The 24,523-nt window shown below is 38.8% G+C and overlaps 1 protein-coding gene across 12 annotated transcripts in view; it reads left to right on the top strand.

Annotated features, from left to right (window-relative positions):
• The window catches only part of PlexB (plexin B), a 362,229-nt gene that overhangs the window by 235,272 nt on the left and 102,434 nt on the right, over nt 1-24,523 (top strand). The window lies entirely within an intron of this gene.

Genomic DNA, 24,523 nt, shown 5'->3' with positions numbered 1-24,523 from the left:
CGTTTCAAAGGTGTTTATTGCCTTTGTTATCATGGCGATAAATATGTGTGTGTTTGCTTGTATTAAATTCTGAAATGAAATATATTTTTATTGGAATAAAATTTTTAATCGTTTCTTTTGTTACTAAATTAAAAACAAATCTACAATAAGAAATTACATTTAAAGGCATATACGTAAATGTTTGCAAAGAATGCAGGCCGATAACAAAAGAAATTGGAGATAATCACTGTGATTGTTGTTTGAAACTGAGTGAATTTTCTGTCGCATCCTCACCAATAGTTTTAAGAAATAAAATACCTTTGTTAGTAAAAGTTTTTCTGAACGATAAAAGACTTGCCGTGGACCGGTGGTTAAGGGAACAATCTATAGAGCAGGGGTGGCCAACCCGCGGGCCGCATGTGGCCCGCCTTGAACATTTTCCGGCCCGCGAGATTCATCACACTTTTACAAAATATATTTATTTTATAATGGCCAAAGTAGTGAAAACCAATGTATTAAAAAAATACATTATTTGTGCATCCATATATTCAAAAATTATCTGTCGAAATTATGAGAAATGTAAGAATAATAGTAAACACAATAATAATAACTCATTATGTTTCAATTTTTCACTCCAAAAAAATGTCTATAGTGTATCTAAATCTAATATGGGGATATATAATTTTATATGTGGCCCGCGGAGTTATGATGCATTTCCAAAGTGGCCCGAAAGATCATTTGGGTTGGCCACCCCTGCTATAGAGAGATGCGACATCGTTCATATTGGTTTTCCCGTGTTCAGGGCCCATATCTCTTACTTTCACTTTTGAATGAATCTCTATTACTATGATGACCCGCCCAAACAAACGTCGAAAAATAATATTATTATCCCTTTGGAGCCGAAACTCGTCCAAGTATTATTTAAGAATTCAGTCCGTACCGCAAAGAAAACACTACTCTTCACCATTACAAAGATGAATGTTGGTTAATTTTGTGTATGGGGGAGAATCGTTCTTCTGAGAATCACACGAAACTCATAAAATGCGTATTTGCCGGTTGTTAAGGTAGGTGGTACATATATTTACCATTGGGCTTCCATTTAAGAAGCTGGGATGCTGTAGCATTTCAATCATTGTGAGCGCGACCAGAGTACGAAGGCAATAAATTTCCCGCCCGAGCGATAGTAACGGATACGAATTCATCTAGACATTACGATGTTTGCGATTTGAGCTTTGAATCTCTGCTGCATCAAATGGCTGTGAAGGGATGTAAGATGAAACTGGAAGGCGCTGGGTTTTAGATACGCAATTATATGGTATATATAGCACAGTATGTCGTGGTGTACGAATTAGCATTTCCCTTCCTTGCAACGATGAAACGGTTTCTCCTCGCTGTGCGATGACGATTAACCTCGAGATAATATCATATCTGCGGCACAAGACTAGAAAAGCAAGCCAATCCTCTGTAGTCGCTGCCTGCAAACGTAGGGAGTGGTTTGCTGTATGCATGGCAAGTAGAGATAGCAACCTATACCACATACATAACTAACTTGAGGACCTTGTACTCTAATGCGAGAATCATCCTTTGCTTACGGTATCTTGTGGTGTGTTAGTTATTTGTATTGGGCCATGATCTGAGTTAAAAATGTAATTTCGATAAAAGTATCTGTCAGGCATAAGCAGTTGTCCTTTTAAGCAGAAGCTCGTCTGATTAATATTTGAGGATTCTGTCCATGCCGCAAAGAAAACAACACTTCCGCCATTACGAATATCAACTAGTTAATTGTGGAAAAGGAAATGATTATTGTTAACAGCGAGGATTATACGAAACCCTTGAATACAAAGTTTATACGAGTAGTTAGTTATTGAAAAAGCAAATAGTCTACAGTTTCCGCTTGGCTTTAAAGGCACACGATTTGAAAGGGTGGAGCTGTGGTGGAAAAGTACTGCCTTAAATTTGCTTTCTTTTGTGTTCTTATCTGTAGGCTTCCTGGACAAAATATCGTCATAAGTCAGTGAGTCTAAACAGTCTGGTTAACTATTTCCACGCCGAGATTATTTTTATGAGTAATGGCGAGTGTTTGGTTTATATTTATGTCATATTGTCTCCCATGTGCCGTTATTGAAACTGCTCGGATCAGAGCCTTTCTTCAGAAGTCAACAGTCGCTCACTTGGCCACTTCTTATGGAACCAGACGTTTCGATGCCATTTTCACAAGAACTCGCCACCTGTCCGTATCCTGAACCAAATTAAGGCAATCCATATCCTCCCACCTATTTTCCTAAAGCCCATTGGTGGAACGCCAAGAATAATTCGTATCAGCAACTCTGACCACAAAATTGTTGTATCGTGGAAGATGAAATGTTGAACGAAACTAATTGACATATTTTTATTTTCAAAAATGTTCGTTAATTGGGTTTTGTGTCTATAAGCATTGTTTTATTTATGCCGGAAATCCGTTATAAAATCAATTTTCATATTCCAAACTGCCGTTAAATCCGAATTAGGGCTCCATGAATACATTGTGACTTTATTTTAAATATTAATTTGACGTAGTTTGTTCTTATTATACTGAATTCTATCGTAGCCAATTCCTCCCTAACCTTTCTAGGTGCCGAAAACATAAAACGTCTGCTTCCAGATTAGTTTTGTTAATGCCTGCCATAGAAAAAGAATTTAAATTACCCTGATTAGCGTTAAACGCAGATGTGGAAAGCATTTTAGGAATCTTGTGTTGTGGGATCAAATGTACAGATGGGCAAAGATTTGCCAGCATTAATATGCCCGTGTAACACAATTTTTGCCGCTGTGAAAACCTCAGATTTCACAAAATACAAGTTGGCCGCGCAGCACCGTTTTTACAAACTGTTTCCAGTTTTGTGTTACAGAATTGCGAGGTATCGAAAGACTTGTTTTCGACAAGGAACGCATTTGTAAGTTGTGTGTGTTGTTTCGTTCTGTTGCTCATAACCGCATTTTCTGTCAAATTATTTTAAATATACGAGAAATTTTAACATCTGACGTGACAGTAATTACTTTGTATCAAACTACTCACAGAGTGGATGAAGTACTAAAGAAAGCAAGCACATACCAATTCTGCTGGTGGGGTTAGACAAGGCAGCTTTTACAAATTACGCCCTACACTTTCCCCCTGGGAGCACATATAATCACCATACCCCAGCATTAATCTCGACATCAGATTATGCGGGTAGCTACCCTTCTTCATCTTGAACCTGCACTGTCTTCTGCTTTCACATTGCAATGTAGCGTGAGATTTGATACCGTCTGGAGAAATGGACAAAGCTTTAAAGTAGCTTTCAGAAGGCATTGCTTTATACCTCATCATAAAGAGATAGAGTTGATGCGAATCTGTGAAACCATCTTACCAATGAAATGCATTTCATTGTTTGTAGTAACTGCGTGACACAGGATGGTCCTTGGACGCTTAGTAACTCAGGTATAGACAAAGAGGTTATTTTTTTCTGTAACCTGAGTGTTCATCACATTGTTCACAAAACTTCGCCATTAGGTCCAATGGGAAAACTTGGTCGTGTGAAAATTCTGTATGATGAAGTCAGTCCAACAGTCGTACCACAGTGCAAAGGCGGCAACAACAACAACAACAACAACAACAGTGCTGCCATTGTGCTAGTCAATTAATTTCTTTTACACTCCTTCCATTTTAGTGATGTGGTAGCCCACTGGAGCGTTTATACCTCAAGTCAGTTGAATCCAATCCACAACTCTCAGCCCTTTTCTGCTAGACACTTTTTAATATTATCCTCCCATATAGTATCAGATTCCCCAACTGTTCTCTTCCTTAGAAGTTTTCCGTCAAAATTATGTAATACGCAGTTGGTATTTTCCCCACATGCATGCCGTATTCCCCGCCCATCTCATACTTACTTTTATCACCCACAAAATACAGCGTGAAGAGTGCATATTATGAAATCCCCACATTTTAAGAATTATTTAAATGTTTCGTTGTGACTTGCATAGATTTCATGGATTGGAATGGTTGTAAACGGCCAATTCGGAAAACTGTGTAGTCCGTGTGAAGGTTCTCTCGCGGGATTTGCCCGTAATTGGTGAGTAAAACCAGGGAAAATCTCCGGAGAAATCGAAGCGAAACACGTTGCCATGATGTACATCCCTGAGTGAACGCATTCATGGCTATCAGCAGTCTAATTAGGCTCGCTATTGTTTGCACGAACCACATCTCTGCAGGAGATGCAGCTAACTGTGATCCAATTCGTCTCGAGAAAAGTCTTTACAGCGCGTCGGGTTTTCCTTGTTAGTTTTCATTTCCTTCGTGTCATTGGAATGATGCTGAGTAGAATCCTCTTTTATAGTTTTGAATTATGAATAGTCTATAGATAACCTCTTTAAATCATATATGAATGTAATGTATTATGCTCAACCTTAATATTTCATTTGCAAATATTTTTATTTATGTTTCATTGGTATTATTGACATTCAATTTCGTACCCCAGCGCCAAGTTGCTGAACGATAATCTATAGAAACAGATGGTCATTTAAGGTACCTACAGATTCTAACAGAGAAGCTGACACTCTCTCAATTAAATAGGTTGTATTCAGAGTAAATTTGAATCCCTCCCCCGTGTATGGACGCAAAAGGTGTTCTTTGTGCGTGTTTTTTAAGAGGCGAGTCGTGTTTTAGTTGCTAGTCATTCCCCTTAAATGTTAAGTACACGAAAAAGCGATGGAGCGTCAACCTCATTCGCTCTGGGTGGCCCAGATTCATAGATGAAAGTGAGGTGAATAAGGAAGGCGAAAAAAATATTTAATGAAGAACGGTCAAAGCAGGGAAACAGCAAATAGGTTTCTCTAGATACGCGTTCTAGTATAAATAGGCTTACCTAGAATGAGGAAGGAATATTCAATTATAAAGGGTTTTGTCGACGGTAGTTTACACTTAAAGTTATTCATTGTCAGGACTTTTTCCATCGCCTGTTCTTTAAAACAACGACGTTTCGGTGGCTGGTTCTGTCTCCGTCTTCAGGTGAGAGGCACCTACTATGTTGGGTTCCTTAGATAGAGCTAGTCTCTGTCCAGTTATCATTTTACACTTAATTTCGAATGGTTTACTCTTTCATGAATTTTAAGGTAAATGCTTGAATTTGTAGTGCTTATCAAGTTTCTGCTGAGATGCATTTGTTTTTCGGCGAGTCATCAGCTTGGCCAGGTGAAGTAAGGTAGTTTATTTTAAGTTAAAATGTTTGAATTCCGGATAAAATTCGTAAAGCCTGTTTTTTTTTGTTACACAGATTTCTGTCCGTACAATTATAGCATTGCTAATATTTATTATATTATTATTATTCACATCATTTGTAAAATACGTAGTAGCTCATGGCTCTTAGTTTATCCGCTGATGACCATGTGATTTAATCTCACTCCTAGCTTAAATCATTTCAGGACTCCGTGCTTCATACCAGGTTTCATGAAAATCTGTCTACTGGTTCTGTATTTGTAAGGTGGGACAGACACAGACATTAAGATCTCGCAAGTTCTTTCTTTTCCTTTCGTTTGATTTGTGATTCACATGTTCTGAACAACCCATTTGGACGCCGTGTCTGACATAGGCGTCCACTGAACGGTTACAGCCACATAAGTGCGTCTGCGTGTGAATGAGGAAGCAATGCAGCCAAGTTACAGCGCTTAAATTCCCAGAGTGGATTAATCAGAGAAGTGGTACTGTGAAGTTAGTTTGTACGGTAAGTGCATTACAGTCTTGGACTGAATGTCAGAGTTTCTTCCATCTTCATGTGTTGTGGACTGGATAGACCAAACTTGTCTCTTTCGTGATAGAGATGTATTCAAACAAAGCCATCCGTTAAGCGATAATTCCTTAAACAAAACTAAATTTGGAGATTGCTGTCTTTGGGTTGATGCGCCGTGTGGTCTGGTAGAAATTTACCCCCGTTTCAGTGGTTCTTGCTTTACCTTAATGATGGAGGCAGCAAGCATATCTGAAACGTCGGTAAACTTCTACCTGGCCGCAACGCAACAACCAAGAAGACGGCAATCTTCACTCACACAACCGTGAGAACCTTATATCACAAAAAATATCCGTACGTTAATTGGACGGGAAGATGGTATAGTTTGATTTATTCTTGTTTTATGGCTTCTGTAGGTGATTACATATCTATTTACTTTATCATTAGATTTCCTATTCAGTGGTGTTTTTATGTACACAATTCCTGACTACCAGAAGGGTCTTAGTCTCTCGCAACGACGTGTTTTAATTTAGTATGTGGCCTACGTTTGAAGTTAGTTTTCTTGCGTATCTTTGTGAGCGAAAGTGGAGTCAGAAATTAAGTCCAAGCCCTGCGTGTACATTGTAGCCTCTGGCAGAAGTCCGACCTCATACACTTCTATTTACAATGCGGATCTTGTCACTTTGATACTAGCATTCTGACTTAATTGGATTCGGTTCTTCACCACCGGGAAATAGACGAAAAGAAGTGAAGTTCAACTTGCGGTTTGTTTACACTCACAAGGATTCGACACGCTTCAATTTTTTTGTCTTTTTTCATCATTAAAATCTGCGCTAAAATTAAAGTACGTGGGTTGTAGACCTTCAGTGTTGCCTCTGCTCCAGCTACTTCGATTAACAAATTATTGCTACGTGGATCGTAAAAATAAAATAAATAATCATACAAGGTAGTTCAAGGTAACTTCCACGTGACAGTGGTTTCCTCTACAGGACATAGGAGAAGTTTAACTGCTCTGGTTTATAATTTGTCAGTGTTATGATACGTGTAGATCGGATCCACTTTATGTCAGTAATAAATATATATTATATATTAAATCTTGTCCGTCTAATCACAATAATTCTTATTAAATATTAAAATATTACAATAATTAACATTTCATGAAAAATGATGGTCTAATGTAAATCGAATATTTCGATAAAGAACATCATTTAATATTTTAAATATTTTAAAATGTTAATTATTGTAATATTTTAATATTTAATAAGAATTATTGTGATTAGACGGACAAGATTTAATATATACTTATTATATCACAATATGACGCAACTTTACCATCTTATCTTGTCAGTAATAAAATATTATAAAAAAACTGAATAGGACAAAAGAAAAGTTTTATAGTAAAAATATTAAAGAACGAAATACCCAGATAATTAATTGCCCATCAAGAATGACAAGAAAATCTGAAGTAGCAAAAACTCTTTTTATTAAAACATGTAGCGTATAAAAATTAAAATAATTAATTGTCTTTGTTTAATTACGAAATTTGCTGTTCATTAACACGTAAACATGTTTTTCTGGGTTGTGTATAAGTACGTATACATATAAGGCCATGGATGAGTGAAGTCTTTTGTTTCACTGCATTGTTTCCACAAAAGAACATCTAAAATTAAAATTAAGTAATGTTGTACAACAAGAAATTGAATATCATTACTTATCTTTGCCTAATTAAAGAATGTGCCATTTTACGTACCGCAATCTCATATAAAATCTTACGTTGAAGTTGTAATAACTTTGAGGTTATAAAAACTGTCTTCATGGTGCTATACCTCGTTTCCAGACCAACCAAATTCTCCTGTGTTCTTCATAATTCTCCAAATCTCACACCTACCTATCGGAGCTTTTAAATTAGAGCATTTTTCGTGATTCCATACAGAGAATGCAATGGGTGGCTGTGAGAAGCATCACACTTCAGAGACACACAGTATATGACTGTCGGAATGAAGTCTGTGAACCTTAAACCTTTGAAGATGCCCCATAAATGTAATCTTACAGTGTACAGATGGTTTGTAGATACAGTACAGAGTTCAGAAAAGTGCTTTATATTTCGGTCTTGTTTATACCCAGCCGTATTGTATAAACACATATTTGCGGAATTAAAAGCGAGCATTTGAAAGGTCTACATTGAAAAAGAGTGGTCTACTGTTTTGAAAAAAAACAACAATAATTATGAATATTTCCACTAAATTGGCAGCTGACCAAATAGACAATGCGACTATTGCCTGCCTCGCGTTTATGTGTTTCAGTTGTGCATCTATTGAAGTGTTAATTATGTTCTGAATAATGTTATAGGCCTTTACATTGACGGTTCGTTTTCATTTTTCTTTCTTTCTTTCTTTTTGTGTTCGTGGGTAAAGACGTGAGAATAAATAAGTGCGTGTTACAAACATTCGTTTAGTTCATTAAATTTTCTGTCATGGAGAGGACATTAAGAGAACTCAATTAACACATTTACAGAAATGTTGAAGGCCCCAGTCATTCGGAAAACGCTACCTTTGTGAATAATAAAATCAAAAGAATGCACGCAGCTTTGAGTCGTTGTGTATTTAATCCTTATACGCGTTTAATGTCGTGCAGTCGTGGTCACATGTTTGATCAAACGATTCTGATGGAGAGTGAAATGTGTATTTCTGTGTCTCGCTTTTAACGTCCAGGTCAGGGCAAAATTCTGGCTCGGTAGACATTATCCACATTCCCCTTGACAGTGTAAACAGTTTAGTGCGCTGTGTACAGAAATATATTTCGTACTGAATTTATGGCGCGTTGTTGAGTTAATCGTATGATCTAGCCAGATACTGTGTGGATACTGATTACTCCAGCAATGGGCTCAATTTACGTATACTTTCTTCAGATATTGGTTTTGTAAAGTGTGATTTCCTTATAATGACTGGGACATATTTGTTGCAACCCTTTGCAGCTGAAGATGGTATAAAATGTAATATTCAGTGATTCATTCTGTACCGCATATTTGCAGGAGCATTTTAATTTCCGAATCTGTCGTAACCCCTCTCCAGTTTGGGAAATTGAAGAGACGTGGTTGTGTTTGAGTCTTGATGTCTGGCGTCGGATTACGATCTCTGTCCCCCTAAGCTGGGGTGACGTTCCTTGTCGTGGAGATGCTGTCGGGGGGTCGTTAAATCTTCAGGCTAACCACATGTACCATTAACAGGTTACGTTTGTTCCATGACATTACGGCCAGGCATGCCGAGTTTTTCAGAAGACTCCATAGTGAATAATGGAGAAACCGCGTAGTAGAAGGAGGGACGGAGGCCGAACGCGCTTGGGTGCCGGGCTTTGATCTGTTCTCGTCCGCCGCCGGCTGACTGTATCCTGTCGAAAGCTCTCCCAGCCCGTCTCTGCTATCACTTGGAAGCTTTTCTAAGACAGTAATCGCCTTGGTTCTATTTATTATTTAATGGGTGTTGAACAGACTCGGCGTTGTGTCCGCATGTTGTCTTATTCGAGTTAAATAATATTTCTTGCCTTGTGTACCTGTCGCAAAATATTTCCGAGCTTTATTGACGCTGTGCTCAGACCCTTAGATACTTAGCGTCCTGTCTGGGGCTAGTGGGCTGTCGATACGTTCCCTTTTCGACGTCTCGTCACGAGGAACGTTCGCTCTGCTGAAATTCTAAAGGATTAGCTGGAACGAAAGTGTACTTGTCGTTGCAGATTTTTGAGGTCGTATATTTGTTCGGTCTTCAAAAGTAATGATACTTATTACCATAAACTACAGCCAGGAACCTGTTTATCATACGACAATTCCCAGGCGAAGACAAAATTTGTTGTTATGGTTTAAATAGTTCGTGAATAGTGGCATCATTTCAATGAACGTATATTATAGATTTTATATGAATTGTGATCTGAGTATTTTCCAGGTATTCTGCAGTGATATATATATATATATATATATATATATATATATATATATATCGTTTTAGCAAAATTCCACCAAATTTAAGGGCGTCTTTTTTCGATAAAAGTAATTGAAAGTTTGCATCTATGAATACGTTATAACTTAACTATGATACAATGAATTGTATTATGTTCCCTCTTTAATATCATATCAGGAATCTTCCTGAAATTATTTTTCATTATTATTTTAATAACACCATTCCAACTCATATGTTGTAGATGCCTTCGAAATTTAATTCTGGACTCACCGTTTTTAACCTTTTGTCTCTCCATTCTGTAATTTGCGGTAGTCGTTATAAAATACCCAAAGTCTGGTTTGGAACTGATGCTGCATCTGAATGCTGGGTTATTTCGCTCTTTGCCTAGATTATGACAGCGGTTTCAGTCGGGCTTCCGACACTAGTCCTGCTCTGTTATTTTATTTAATTGCTACCAGCTCGCTGGATCGGACAAAACTCTGGGAAGCTGATGTACGCGCAGTTTAGATTTCCGATTGTGTGGTCTTACTAGGCGATATGTAAATTAGCAAGCCCGGTAAAGTGCTCGTTGTACTTGGAACAAATTGAAGAGTTCACATATTCTACTAGATTAAATAGTTTGTAAAGACCACACGTGTTATACAAGTCAGATGCAGTACAAATTGCTTCAAACGTACCTGTATACGCAGAAACCTGTCCTTATCGGAAGATTTGAAAATTTCTATTAAAAATTAACCTGCACATGTACGGTTTTCTGTTCGTAATTTAAAATCTTATTCTGAACTGCTTTACGGACTTTCAGTCGAATGACATGCCTGTTATTGTGTGATTTCATTAGTGCGTTGCGTAAAGAAATACCTGTTCCTTGTCCCTTATGGTAGAAGATGGTTGTCCTCTTCCTCCGTCGTGTTTCGTGTGTCCATACCTGTCTCAGATTTTTCGTTTACAACAACGAAGTTAAAACAAATTGCTACTGGCATTGTGAGACCAGTCCTCCGCTGAGACCTGACGAGAAATGAAATGTTAGTAGAAATGTGTAGGGAATAGTAGGACATTTGCTTTTGTGTATGTTATATCTTATTCAGAAATGTAATGGATTCTTTCCCACTCTGTGTTGTAGTTTCAGGCTTGTTCTAATCTTCAAGATATTCAATATTTCTGAGAATTTTATCTCCCTTCTTTCCTGTGTATGCCATACAAAATTTTCGTTTCCATCGTAATAGATTATTAAACTTCTCACACTTGGACAAAGGCGAAGACACTGGCTTAATAAATCGCTTTATGTGATTTGAAAATGAAGCAAGTGCCCGCTTTACCGAGTTGAGGTCAGTGAGGTATGGAAACGAGGAGGATTACTTTATTGTCAGATCAATAAATATAAATTTAGTGTAACAGCAATTTGAATTTTACCCTTTGATCGAGTTTCTTTTGCGAGAAATTAAAAATCAAACAAGTGAATAGGATGCGAAGTGTATTGAAGGGTTGATATGTGTTAGCCCATGCAGTGTAATGCATAGCCTATGATGTAGTACACTGTAGTACAAGTTATCAGTGGTTGTTATGTTTTGTGTAATGTTAGAGTGGTTTTTGGTGCGTGCGTGCGTGTGGATCGCCGTGCTCCAGAGCCTTTGATAGTAGATAAACGATCGATTCTGGGTTTTGGGCGGCGGGGGGTTGTGTGTGTTGGTATATGATGCTAGTGGTTTTGCGGGAGGGCGAATTTTTATTATTTTTTTAGGTGAGAGAGGGTGGAATGAGGTTGTTAGAGCATGGATTATTGTTGCCCATTCTTTTGCTATCGCTTTGCGTAATGACCCTTTCTACCCACACCACCGTTTTCTGTAGACCACAGGAAGGGCCTTTCAGCATGTCGCGAAGTTGTGATGATGGATTGGAGGTTATTTTCAACCAATTTTAATGAATAGGAGCTGTGGGGTGTGTTAGTTGCCTGGACCGGGAAGCCTATACCATATGTAACAACGCACGGGGTTGGAAGTTTTGTCGCTTGTCGAATTAAATATTTGGTTCAGTGAACAAGACACGTCTGTATTTTGAAAGGGTGTAAATTGCGTTAGTGTTAGAATTGGTGATCTGTTTGTACCTTCCGCAGGTCCTGCTTCGGGTTAAGGAGAAATGCAGAGCATACGTATTGCAGGAAACAACCCTTCAAGGCTAATTCGTTTTTGGTATTCAAAATGGGACAGATATAAAGATATCTGTTTCGAATTGCAGGATGGCGATATTGTGTGTGGTGTTTTGCTACTGGGTATTTAGGTTTACGAATACATTTCTTGTTATCAAACCAGCTGTTTAAGGTAATTTATTCTTACATTCAGTTGTCATTTCAGTTACTATAAAAGTAAACATGTTTTATTTTGCATTTTACGTGTCGTCTTGATTTTTTTTTTACCAAACAGTGTTTCGGAAACTGGATGCTTATTTTTTCATTTATAAGAATTGGGGGAGGGGGTGCTTCCTATTTATTGGACCCCTTTGAAGGGGTAGTCTCTTAGATTGTAAGATTTGAGGTTTTCACGGCGGTGAGCCCGAAGATGTCTGTCTTTTTGGGCTGTACCGCCGTGTAGTCTGGTAGAAGTTTCCCAACCTTTCAGAGGTCCATGCTGCTTCCATCATCAGGGCGATAATTCGGTACTTTCTTGTCAGGATACGCATTACTAAATGCTTCAAGAATAGCTGTAAACGATTCAGATGCGAAGTTTTGTGGAGAATGAGCACACGTTCTGTTTGTGAATACACCATGTTCGCACCTGCACGGTTCCTGCGCAACTGACGTGAGCAGCGGCCTAGAAACCGGGATGACCTTGACTCGAGTGTTAGGGTGGTGACTAGGAGAGAGACGAGGGCGAACCTGCGGCTGATTTCGTTTTTCCACCATAGTACGTGGTGGTTGTTTGGTTGCGTTTTAAACGGCGCACCCTGTGCTTAGCACTTACTCCCCGACCTCTGGCCTGGGTCAGTGACCCAGAAGACCCCGCTTGCATTAGTCCTGATCTTTTCGCTGTGTATTGGGGCGGCGTGATATCAATTATTGGATTTGCGCCATTATCGGCAGGTTAAATCCCTCGCTAAATACGCACAATCACAATGAACATTTCACTGCATCCGTTTTTACGTTAATGGAATGGTGTGAAAGTCGTTTATATATTTTATATTACTACTACTGAATCGAATTTAAGCATTTCTCTCTCGCGCACAGCGAAGAGTTAAATCTAGACTGTGAACAAGCGATAAAGAGAGAGAGTGAAGACAAATTTAATTTCTTCGGGTATCTGTTTTGTTGGAAAGTAAAGAATGAGTAGAAAATATTTAGTCTCCCCACACAAGTGCCTTTGTGGCGTGTAGGGGGTCAGATTTACTTGTACAATTAAAATATTGGCACACGTGTTTACATCCCGATGGCACAGCGCACACTGCCCTCTGGAATAGCAGAGTACACTATTGGAAGTGGATACTCAGAATTGCGTGAGGGGTGTTAACGTCGGTTTTGGATATTAACTGGCGAGCGACATGTGCAAGCCAGTCCAAACCTGATACGGGACAACGATTAATAGCCTATAAATGAGGAAGGTTGGTGTGTGATAATGACATTGCACACAGATCAATGGCAGGTGTGGTCTGCCAGCCTCTTCGATAAGGGCTGTGAGAATTCCGAGGTGTGGTGCGTATTTGTAGGGCGAAGGGTAATTTGATAACGTGTCCCGCAGACTTTGTTACTGACATGGCTATGTGCGGAACTGTTGAAGGCCAAGACGGTATGTAAGATTTCGCGGTTGTGTGCGGTGAGGTGGTCCCTGTAGATTAGCAGTGATAATGACCTTGTAATCCAACATTTTGAAGACTGACTGTCTCCATCATCAGGGCTGATGAACACTTCATTTGAATCACAAAACAAGTTTAGCTAGAATTTTTGTTAGCATGATATCTCGAGTTTTTCAGAACTTCCGTTGTTTACTTATTGTTATTTATGTTTTGTAATACTGTAAGATGCTTCTAAAGTTAACTTTATATTTTAAAAGCTCGTATCTCATCTTTACAAAGCATTTGCAGATGCTTACTAAATTGGAAGATTTCACAGTTCATATCCGATCTTATTATAAAGTATTCCGAAGTCCTTTGTGTTCCACTCCGAACTAAAATATTAAGCCGTTACTCTTGGGTTGGACATTTCAATACTATTTGCTTACGTTTTAGTTTGAAAGAATTTGCACACTGCAGTACAAGTTTTCAAACTAGCTCGACGTGGGGGGACAGCTGGATATAGACTATGGAAGATAGTCTGTTACTATACGGGTTCAGCAAGTCTAGAGCGAGGTTCTTGGGAAATTCTGGTATTGATATAGTGAGTTCAAAGAAGCTGACCAGTTGGAACAAATTCACAAGTACGTGTGGTTCGATAGACTTTTTGTCATTACAGTTGGACGTCGTGGAAGGAAGGAAACAGATATTTCTTTATTTACTTCACGGATTTATTTCATTTTGTTCGTTTCCTCCCTCGTCGTCCTGGCCCTGATTGGGTCTCCGTCGAACGAAACATTACTCGCTCGGTTGCGACTATACTTCTATAGCATAAAATTACAGCTCCCCCCCCCCCCCCCAAGTCATTGCTGAGGTTGAGCTCATTAAAAGGAAATGGGTCATCGATGTTCAAGTCTGCCTTTGCGAACAGTCTTTACGGAGAGCAGAATTATTCTGTCAGCAGTTATGTGGTTAATTCAATTCGTTTCTTCCTTAATTGATTTAAATGCATTAGGCCCTCCATGTTATAATTAGCATCCATTTTGTTTCAACGCCCATTAAAATATTTTATTAAAATGCTCGGCGCAGTCGTTGAATTCGCTTCTTCTGCATTTTCTCTATGGCGCTTTGTGTTGATTGCGGAACATAGAAATGTAATCTTGCTCCGACTCGAATCTCTGTCCTGAAACGTGTTCTGACTCGTTTTTCATGGGTTCCTTAAGCACTTTCAGACACTTTAGGATTTTATCTTGAAATGGGTTTCCCCTTTCTTTCAATAGTAAAATGAGTAATTTATCCGCAAATTATTCAGTGTCATAAAATAATACGAAGCAAGGACTTTGTGAATGTTCTGTGAGACGTGGAAGCACGATCAGTTGTGTTATATGTTGGCACAATAGAACGAAAACTAATTACATGAAGGAATAGTGATTATTAAGAAGCAAGTAGTCACTCAGTAGGTTAAAAATAATCGAATTTTATGGAGATGTCACAGAAGCCTGCAGTTGAGCCTTTTTATGAACCAGTTCCATGCAGTGCACAACTTCACACCTTATTTCTCTTAGTTCTGTTTTAATATTATCGTGAGATTTTCTTCGATATCTTCCACATGACCCCTTTTGTTGAGAAATTCCAACCAAAATTTGAATAGGTTTCATTTTCTTAGTGCGTGCTACATTTTCTGCCTATCTTATCCCCTTTGAATTTATCGCGTAGTTTTAGGTAAGTGGATTAGTTTGTGAAAGGTCTTCGTGTAATTTTCTCCATCACTTTTGTGGGGGGGGGGGGGCAGCTGTGTTTATCAGAAATTATTCTCAAACGCACTCGGCGTGCGGCCATTCCTCCCCTAAATCAGCCCAAACCACAGAATTGGATCTTTGCTTGCGGTTTGTCATTACAATTTCTTAATATAGTAAATCATTTTCGCTGATCAGAATGGATGAATGCTCATCCGAGAAATAGGATGCTGCAGACTTCCACTGTTTGTCCGAATGCTGACCGATAATCTGATTGAACTCACTTGTTTGGTTTCAGAATATATTGGAGAGATGACCACTATTAGTAAATCATCTGTCATGCCTCTGCTGATGATGTGTTATAGCGCTATCTCGATAAGCAAATCAGAACAGCGTCAGAGAATTAGCTGATTGACCCTGCTTACTATTGACTGTACATTACATTGTCGACTATGAGTGTGTTTATGAGAGTGGGATAATCGATTCGAGATGCCACTTACTGTCATCGGAATTTTGCGTGACAGCAATTAAATCAGTGGTATGTGATGTGCTGTTGTACACTGCCGACTGAATATTGTGCCGCCATAGTTCCAAAGCAAAATGTTTTTTTTATGCGACTGCACGTGTTAATTATCGCAATCGTGTTTGATATAAATAACTCTTCTCGATATTCTTGATGTACGGTTGCTGCAGTGTATGTGGAATCCGAAACGTAACACGTCTCTTGTTTCAGACTCCTAAACACCTGTAGTCAAAATTCCAAATGAGTTCTCCATATGAGATTTCGCGTTGTCAGGTTCTCATGGCGCTGGGATGTTACGGCGTCTACTATTGTAGAAAGTGGTAATCATCAAGGTAATCGCCCTGATGATGGAGGCAGCAAGGACCTCTGAATCGGGACTCTGGATTCTGGCCTACTCATTTCTTCAAGATTGTAGATACCAATTAGAACGAATGTAAAAGACACATTGTGAGAGAGATGAGCGAAACTTGGTGGGGGAGATTATAGAATGATGACGAATGATGACGATGCATTTCACCACGCATCTGTAGCGATATATTGAAAGGATGTATTGGATGTTATATCGCCATTCCGCACTTATTGATTGGATGACCTGTGCATTGGTTTGCGTGGGATGTGAGTGATGGTCTAGTGTGAAAAAATTCACCTCACATGCATTAACGCGCTCAGTACACACGGACACATACGCTTTTATATCTGTCCTGTTTCCTTGTCATTATCTCGTGCAGAAGCTTTGGTGCAGGCCATTGGTTGGCAGACTTCTCCAGACCCACGGCCTTCTTCACGATTTCTTGTGGACAGGAGCGTGGCAAGGTTACATATAAATGAAAAGTATGAAGATGGCTGTCTTCTGGGTTGTTGCGCTGTGTGGTCTGGTAGATGTTTACCAACGTTTCAGAGGTCATACTGCCTCCGACTTTCTCTGTTCCGTCCCTGTATTGATAAAGAATCTTGGATATGCCTGGAAACCCACTTTTGAACCCACTTAAGGGTGTTTAATCCACTCCACTTTACTACGAACCATTTTCCCGAGTTCCATTTTAATATCATCGCAACACGTCGGTTAATGTTTTCTATGTGACCGTTTTCTACGCGTTTTCGTGTATACGTTGTTTCTTTCATTCAAGCTACATTGTCAGCCTACTGTAAGCACTTTAATATACCAAGTAAATCTACAGCGTGTCCCAAAATTATGTATACACACATTCAGTGAATGAAATAAAGGTATTTTAATAAACTAAACCATTGCACATGTCAGCATTGGCGAGTCTAGCTTAGCAGGCCATATTTAATTTTGTTACGTACACTTCGTGAGACGCGGCAGAGTATTAATACGGGTTTAAACAAACTGTACTGTGATATATATTTTTTTTAATGAAAATTTACGATAATATCAAAGTAGGAAGTGTAGTTCCCATTCACTGTTAGAGGGTATAAGGAAAACGTTCGCTCCATTGGGATCCAAATTGGGAAATATGAAGGCACAGGGTAATTTTTTTGTAATAACCGCGAGAGATCAACAGGAAAAGTGTGTATTAAATATTCATAGTAGGATTCGAGGTTCTCAAGGCGAATTACGAATTACGAATTGTGGGTTGTAGCGCCGTGTAGTCTGCTAGAAGTTTACCGACGTTTCAGAGTTCCTTGCTGCCTCCGTCAACAAGGCAAATAACTGTGGCCAGACTACACGGCGCTACAAACTAGAAGACAGCCATCTTCCCAAATGTATAGTAATATCTTTTCCTTAGGGTTACGTAGTCTATTTGCGGGCCCCACATCTCCTTTTTTATAGGACGCTTAAAATGTTCTGACATTCATTTTACTCAGTTACGAATCAAAGTAAAACAGGAAGGACTTCATTTTTTAACTGAAATAAAAGTAAAACAGATTGCGTGAGACAGGGTAAGAGCAGTGTTGTGTTTACGTGACTAATTTAATCTTCTACGAAATAACTAAATGGGTTTATTACTGCCTGACTCGTAAATTTCACATTCTTGCACACGAATAAGCTGTGCACTGAATATTTCAGTTAACGAATTTGTCCCTTTAGCGTTATAGTATTTTAGTTTGTCACGAGAGATTATCTCAGTTATTCCATCGTTTAAACCAACGGGTGAACCTCATTTTATATTAGGTGAGCGTAAGCCTCAATTAGCTGTCTAACAACGCATCTTATCAGACAGAAGGATTTTTGTTCTTCGTTTTTAAATGTGTTAGCCGGGCTAACCGTGACACTTCTAAACCGATTTCTTTACTACTATCTAGTAGAGCATCAGCGTAACGAACTTCATGGTACAGAATCTTCGTATGAATACGATAATGTATTCATCTTCTCAAGAACTCTCCGCGTTTGTGGAACTTTAAAGTTTGTTACTGTGTTGACAAGATCACGTCATTTAACATACCATAAGCCCGTTGAGTCCAACCGACCCAACTTCATGTCATTTATAATGCACTCCTCCCGTCTACGCCTTACTAAGTGTCCTTCTCCCAGATTGTTGCAGCCAAAATGCTTTTCGCGTTTCGTCACGTGTGCTACATGTCCCGCCCTAACGAGTGTTTCATATTTGGGAGATCCCAGGTTGAAACCTAAGTGCGTTGACAGCTGTTTTTCGTTTTTCTCTGTTTTTATGGTAAAATTACCGAAATAGTGCGTTAAATTAAGCCACGACTGCTTTTTTCCGTATTATTCAACCCTATATATTCTGAAGTTCTGACATCGCCGTTAAATACACAGCAAATAATAATAAATCAGTCAGGAGTGCTACACATATTAATTTCCTCATTACGCTCAAGAGTTTTAGGGGAAGAAATAATGAAGTCTGTTCTTATTTGCTTTTATACGCTGTCCTGTTACTTCTTTCTTAAAATCCAAATACTCGAATTTTCCCTCTGCTACTTATTTCTAAACGACCGCCGGTCGATGATTGCCCTTCCCTTCGAAACGACATTGCTCTGTTTAAATGCGTAGCTTTTTAAAGCAACAGGTAAAATTGCAGTTCTGTATATTTGATTTTTATTGTTTCAGCATTTATTTGTAAAACGTTACATAACGCGTTTTACATGACATGACTGGCTGTCATGCGGCAGGATTCATCCATTATCAGTTACGCAGTACAAAATGTTTACCGTTTTGTAACAGAAATGTAGCTTCGGAGAACGTGGAAAAACATGAACTTAACTCACGTAAATGCAAGAAAGTTATATAATTAATGTTAAGAATACTTTGTTAGAATGTCGCTGTGTAAAAGTTCGGGGAAGTTAATGAAAAGGAGAGAAATAATTTATAAAGGAAGAAGGAAGTAAAATTGATAGCTACAAATTAGATATAATTTATGTAACGTACAAGTTTTCACAGCTGTAAAATTGTTGTCGAATAAGAAGTTTTTGAAACTAGTTCGGTACGTTCAAATTTTGCAATTATTTTCAGAGTGTTAGTATGTTTCAAGGCGCTTTGAATTGCTTCCCTTGGCAACACTAATGTCACTGTAACTCTAGTTACGTTGTCACTAATTGTCTAATCGAATCAACTAGACATCTCATTTTTCATCTTTATGTCCCACTAAAGCTGTTGAATAAATAGCAGCCAGCGATGTTTGATTGGCTGAACTGATGGTCGTTGTAGTAAACGTAGAACTGTTATTGATGTCTTCCGAGAAGCTTTGAGCAGCAGAGACGCTATGGAGTAGTGGTCTGCTCGGGTTGGACTTGGTTCATATATCTGGTGGGTTAACTGGCATCCTGAACTTTTCGTAAATGTTTTAATGAAATTTACATTTAGCAGGATTTCAGGTTCTCACGACGATGACTGTCTTGTGGTTTGTAGCGACGTGTAGTCTGGTAGAAGTTTACCAACGTTTCAGAGGTTCTTGCTGCCTCCACCATCAGGGCGATCCACCAGACTACACGGCGTTACAAGCCAGCATACAGCCATCTTCAGATTCATATTTATGTGTACTTGTGAGAAAATAAATCTTAAACGTGTGCTTAGAATTCGTCAGATTTAACGGTTGTGATTTACCCGACTCCATGTGATGGCCCCCGGAACAGTCAACTTTTTATTCAAGCGGCCCTTAGCAAACCCTGGGTTTAACATGCGTTTTGTAGAGTGTGGTGGATTTATTTTTTGACCGTGAGGGAGCTCCTAATTGTGAGGCAGCTTAGCTGTTTCCATGTTGGTTGTAGCGAGCTGTACTTGGCTACCCTCTGGTTATGTGGAGTCCGTGTCGTGATCAGCTTCAACGTGGGTGGCTTGCCAGGAAGGATTGTTGTCTCTCTCTGGCCGAAGAAGGCGATTGTATCGTTCACGAGCCCCGTCTTTTTCTACTGGGTTGGCGACCTGTGTTCTACAGATGGAAGACTTAGCATTCTTCGCAGGGAAAAACATGTATGATGACCATACTGCTGCATTAGGACCTAAAATCCGGCTTTGCTTTAAGCTGTAAGGTATAGACTGAAACTTTAACTTTTGATATCCCAGCGAGAAAGTTCTTTATCTGCATGTTAACCGTTAGTTCGGCCAACACTGTGAAAAACGACAAATAAAAATTGTTTTTTGTCTTACTTTTGTGGATGAGTGGTACTCACTAAATACACAACAGCTCTGCAGAACCGTTCAGATAAGATGCAACGTTAGCCAACTCCAGTCAGGCGTTGTCAGTAAACTCTCGTCGCGATGTTAGGCTGACCCGATTGCCGATTTTCGTGGTTTACCTCAGTCTCTTGGGGCGAATGATTGATGTATTTCCACAGAATAGGCGACGATATCCTTCAATGTTGCTCTAAATTCCTCATTCAGAATCGTTGTTGCAGCCTGTTCCACGCTATGTGATCTATGCATTAAATAGAGCGTCCTCGTTTAAAGTAAACTACAAAATTCAGTTGGCAGTGTAAATAAATAGAGTCAGATTGACATATGCTTCAGTAACCAACTTCATATTCTTCGTCAATTATCTTTATTTCTAACTTATATTGGACATGGCCCGTTGTTGTTCAACGGCTAATATTTTTAATATCCTCATCTCTTACTCCCGTTATTTCTTTTCTATTCTATACTTTATCATCTTCTCTTCTTTCGAGTATTCGTTTTCCATTCCTTTCACCTTAGAACAAGTACGTTGTTTCAAAGTTTATACGTCATCCATAATAGAAGCACTTCCAAAAGCTGCCTAATGGCATCACAAAATTTTGCTGTGTGACGACTCATTGAGAACTCTCAACCAGACACAAATAAAAGGAATTAAACATGACCATTATGCCCTCGGTTCCAGTAGCCGATATTTGATTTGTTAATGAGGGAGAGTTCTTGTAGACAGATCGGACATGACAACTGATTAATCGAAAATGTTCGAATATGTATGAACAAAATAAATGCAAATAACGTTGAATATAATTGGGGCACATTACGAATAAATTATTGGCATTGGTGGAATTTAATGTTTCATTTGAAGTTAGGACATAATTGACTGGGTTGAGCTGGCTTAGTTAAAACAGCTGCAGACTGTGGTTCAGATGGTAATAGGTCATGAAGTTTAATTATTCCGGAGAGTCATGAATTCTCATGATTTCCTTTATCGTTTTTACTTGTCGTTTAGAAGTGGAGGATTTGATAGGAGGTCTCAATTACGATGTGGGCGTAATGTGGAGTACAGAAGTGTTCATCGTATTTAATTTCGTAATGTAATTTGTATCACTTTTCAGCTGACATGGTTGCATGTCATGTTTACAGCCAATCAGAATTACTCTAATGAGTTACGAACATGAGAAGACAGGTGTAAAGAACGTAATTAATGCTCTGAAGAAACTTAAAAAGACTTGTGAATTTGTTTCATGTCTCAAAATGAAACTTCCACCTCTCAGATGTCAAACAGAAACACAGGTTTCTTTTGCATTTCTTATATGAATTTCTCGTCTGTTTCATGTCTCGAGTGTAAATACTGACAGAGGCTTTAATTTCGATTCCAGTCGTATGGCAGGGTCTTAATCTACTGACGATAATCGCATCTTTACCACGTTAATTAAATGGTAATCATGGTGTAGAGAGGAATACTGACAGAATAGACCCAGACTCTGTATAGCGAACACCAGCCTCACCACTTAAAAGGGAGGTTTTTCCAGTTGGTTTCAGAATTTACAGATTTAAAGTAGATTTCAATCCCGTAGTTGTTAAGTCCTCGCGAATTTGCATTTCATTATTGTCTTATGGCATATGCACCGCGTTCAAATTGCCCAACGATATTACAGCCTAGATATTTACTGTTTGTAGCGTTCCGCTCAGAAAATGCTGGTGTATTATTTCGGAACAGGGGAAGACGAAAATTTTTCGTTTAGACTTGCAAGTGGGAGGTGCCCAGTTCGAATCTTGGCTTAGCTGTGTTTCTCCGAAACTATGGCACACAGCCAGAATGCTAATGGTACAACCCAGAAATCCACAGTTTGTACTCGAAATATGCAGTGAAAGGGTTGGTTAGTTAGTTGGTTTGTTAATGTTTTTAATCAACTGCTTTGTACCCCGCCCTCGCACGATGTATATGACCCCCAGCTCTTGGAAGGTTGAGAACCCGTAGATTAAGATGTAAAATGTAGTGGAAAGTCCTTTAGTTAGTGGATGCTGTGCATATTTTCTGTACGAATAAAGAAACGTAATTCAGCATTAATAAAGTTGCAGATCTGCAGTTTCCAGTATTCAAGTTAAACCTGATTTTTTTAACCCGAGTGTAGACGGTTAATTTTATACGCCTTGTTGGGCTCATCCCGAGTCCCAGACACGAATAAGACAGCGTGAATTGGGGGGGGGGGGATCCTACTTCTATGCCAACAGTAAAAGTTATGTCCCTCTTATACTGGTAAAATAAGAATCTTTTAGTTTTTGTCTCTGTCTAGTACACGCCAGAAAATGAATAATTTATATCTGATTGCATTGTCATAAAATATCTAACCGCAGTTGAATGTTTGATTATGTAATTTAAATTTAATTTTTCCTCGTGGAATTCTAATTGTGTATTTTAGTGCTGTCTGCTGGAAGTAACAGACTGCCCCGTGAATGTAAAGAGTAGCTCACAGAACGTGCATCGCAGTACCAACGCGGTCAGGCATGCTTCGGAGATGATGGTCGGGATTCTAGTCTTAATAGGAACTTTAGAATTTTTCGCTTTGCCGTCACGTTCAAAACGGTTCTGGAACTCACGCTGCGAATAACACTGATCGCCACCCCTCGGGTGTAAAAAAGCGACCAGACCAGACCAGACCCTACAGTTGCTTCGTCTTCCCTCAGTTCGAGAATTAGGATTCGTGGTTCTTCACCCACTGCAAAGCTTTCATGACGTAGTGCAGAGAAATATGGGCCTGTGGCTGTTCTAACGTTATGGGTACTAATAATGTCTGTGTTTGTAGAGAAATATTTAATTCAGTTCAATTCATTTATTAGAACAGCCAAAAAAGGCCAATAACCGCAAAGCACTAGCAACAAAAAGATATTTAATAAATAATTCCTAACAAATCATAAAATCACAAATCTACAAGATACGATGATTTATCTGAATGTGTGTCTATTAATGTGTTAAGGACGAAGTTTATTGTGAAGCTGTTGGGCGAAGAAGAATTATATCGCGGATACGGCCTCTAAATGTGATGACTGCATGTTGGGCTCTATAACTTCATGGCAACTAGACTATTACAGCTTTGCTTAATAATGAGATTAACAGCGCGGTGTACAAACGTTCCGTCTTGTTAGACTTTTAGATAATGCAAACGTTTGTGAATTACCCTGCGTATGTGGTAATAATTCATACTCTGTGTGTGTGTGTGTGTGTGTGAATATATATAAATAAATAAAATTTGTTCGTTTAACCATGTTATCTGTAGTTGAGACGGCATGGCGTCGAATTATAATTTATGAGTTGCGAATTGTAAGGCTTATGGGAAAAGCGGTCATCTGATACACGATTCTGTCCATCCCATCATTTGTCTGGAGGGACCAATGAAGGGAGCCGATCGAATTGAACACGAGGATCTCCCGCATACGACGTAGAAGTTTTAACTTTTAGGCTGTGACTTCATCTGTCCATATGAATAAGCAGTTTGTTCGGTTGGTGATGAATGAATTTTGAGCCTTATGGGATAATATTTATGACTGTGTTTACTATGTCCGATTTTCCCGACATTTTTAACGGAAGGATTAGTAGTGTCGTATGATTAAAGGTAATAACGGTTTCATTTCAATGGATGGCCTGTACTCTGTTTGACGATGCTGTTTTTAGAAGTTGCATATTAATGAGTTGTAACGATGTTCATGAACTTGGAATCTGAAGATATTTTAATGGGAAACTTGCATGACCTACTTTAAAGTACTCTCTCGGCATTCCGATTAAGATACCATGACAGAACTCGAAATAGTACTGGACTTTTTTCTCTCTCTCTCTCTCTCAATCGATATTCGAGTCGAGTAACGTGCAGCTACGAAATGCAAATTAGATGCATTACTGCTGAGGCGACTCCTAGAATTCAGTGAGTAGTTCTGAAAACGTGATAAAACGTTCCGGCATTTGCTACACAAAGGTTAGAAATAAAACTCAGTGAAGTATCTGATGGTGATATCCTTCCTGATAACTTGTGTTAGAAGAGAATAATTTTAACAAACCGCGCATTGACATTGTCTTCTTAATCTGAATGTTCGTTGAGTCACGTCTTATCGCTCTGTTCAAGCTGAACGTGAGGTAAACTTAAGTAAAATGTGTTTTAATAGAACAGTTTTTTTCCTTCCCGGACTCTCTTTCGCCATATTATCTACGTCTTCACATGCCTTTTCTGCAGAAATTTAATATTTCTGCTGAATTTCAAATA

This window comes from Zootermopsis nevadensis, unplaced genomic scaffold (genome assembly GCF_977971745.1).
Source record: "Zootermopsis nevadensis isolate Lab colony 2312 unplaced genomic scaffold, Znev_1.0 Znev_ptg000025l, whole genome shotgun sequence".
Classification (NCBI taxonomy): Eukaryota; Metazoa; Arthropoda; class Insecta; order Blattodea; family Termopsidae; genus Zootermopsis; species Zootermopsis nevadensis.
This window is presented reverse-complemented; position numbering and strand designations above follow the sequence as displayed.